General features: G+C 54.2%; 1 protein-coding gene across 1 annotated transcript in view; it reads right to left on the bottom strand.

Moving 5' to 3' along the window:
- PSKH1 (protein serine kinase H1) overlaps positions 1 to 1,796 on the bottom strand; it is a 39,059-nt gene that overhangs the window by 16,085 nt on the left and 21,178 nt on the right. The gene's annotated exons all lie outside the window — the stretch shown is intronic.

Below are 1,796 nucleotides of genomic sequence, written 5' to 3'. Positions count from 1 at the left end.
CTAGAGGCCAAGGACAAGCATTAGAGCGAGCACACTAATCACTGCCCTCCCCAGGACGAAGATGTCACCCACACAGCACTCAAGACCTGTCCAGCAGCGCTGCGCTCGCCCCCAGAGAGGCACCGCCCCGCTTCTCCCATGTAAATTATTCTGAGACTCCCCTTCCCACCCAGTGCTGAGCAGAGGCTACTCTCCAGGTGACATGGAGTGTGACAGGAGAAGGTCCCACCCCTCCCCAAGGAACAAACTTCTAAGGTGCCGTGGACTCAAAGCCTAGTTCAAGGAGGCAGCCCCAGTCAAGACCACCCATCCTACCCTAGGACACTACAACTCAGGGGGATCTAATGAGAATGACCAAATCTTCCACCACATCTTAAGCTGCACTTAAGCTCCCATCCCTGGACACCCCATTCCAGGCCACTTCCTAGTCCTTACAGAGAGGGCCTGTCCTCTCTCTAACTGAAAGAGTGGCCAAAATGATTACTGCATTCTCTGCATCAGTCTCAGCCTCTCAGCCATGGAGAGAAGAGGAAAAAATTCAAGGCAACTAGATTTCTTCACCTGATGGGAGGGCAGGGGGATCGCGGGAGCCCAGCAGGGACCGGGACCCTTCTCAGGGGTACTTCTCATGTCTGCATGACTTCCCTAAGTCACACAGCACTCCTGGCAGTGTCCTGTACCAGCCTCATCTTAGTGTATTCTTTCCTCAGCACAAAGCCTGCTCAGCTACATGCACCCACAGCTGCCTCATCACAGCGACACATCAAGCAGTCGTCTGTCTCCAGGTCTCAGCCTGCACAACCCTTCACCTGGCTGAATCCCCATTTCTCAGGTTAAAAGACATTTGCTCATACTCCCTCTTAGCCCCCAGTGCTAAACAATTATTCCAACAATTTCAGGTTTACTGTGCTCATTAGACCATGCTCAGCTAGTCATCAGTGCCTATTGCTGGGTATAAAGGAGGCACTCAGCAGATAGAGACTCAGTGAGTAAACAACCCACGCATGGCACCTGATGGCAGCTGCTTCTAGGACATGGGGCTCAGAGGCCCAGGCCTCAGGTTACTCTGCTGAAGGAGGGTGCATGCAGCACTGCTCTGAGCCCCTGCCTCTCTTGGGAGCACTCTGGCACGGGGTCTGACAGTCTCCAAAGGGTAGGTGGCTCGGACTTTTGCTGAGCCTGTTCCAGGCGGCTTGGTTGGGAAGTCAGGGAGACCATCACCCTCCTTTCTGCCAGGTGAGAGGGTGGTCTGCCTGGTCTACCCCATGATGCCCTTCACCTTAAGGAACCCCTGAACACACACACCAAGGGACTCAGGAAAGTCTGAGAGCCCACACTTGGGGCAGCTGCATGTCCACCCAGAAGATGCTTTTACACACCATCACCACCCTGCTTCTGGCTTCTTTGAGCTCCAACTCTTCCCCAAGCCCTTCCCCACTGATGCTGATGTACTGATGGGGGGCAGGGTGGCAGTGGGTGGGGAGAGGTAGGTGACAGAGAAAAGACCCATTTGGAGTCCTGAAGATAGGATGGGACAACGTGGAGTTGTTATCATTACTTGCCCTTTGGAAAGCAAATCCCACATCAACTTCTACTGAGCCAAACTGGAAGAAAGTGACTGAAAGCCCAGGTTTCTAAACAGCTACCTACCAGGGTCCTCCTCACCAATGGGCCAGCTCCTAGTGATTCCTGGGGAGCTACTGGCCTCCATGAGGCGGGCAGTTAGGGATCCTAAATCCTGTACTAAGAGCAGTGAGGGAGAGCAGGGAGCAACAGCCCTCCCACACCGGCAGCCT

The sequence above is a fragment of the Bos javanicus genome, chromosome 18 (assembly GCF_032452875.1).
Source record: "Bos javanicus breed banteng chromosome 18, ARS-OSU_banteng_1.0, whole genome shotgun sequence".
NCBI lineage: Eukaryota > Metazoa > Chordata > Mammalia > Artiodactyla > Bovidae > Bos > Bos javanicus.
This window is presented reverse-complemented; position numbering and strand designations above follow the sequence as displayed.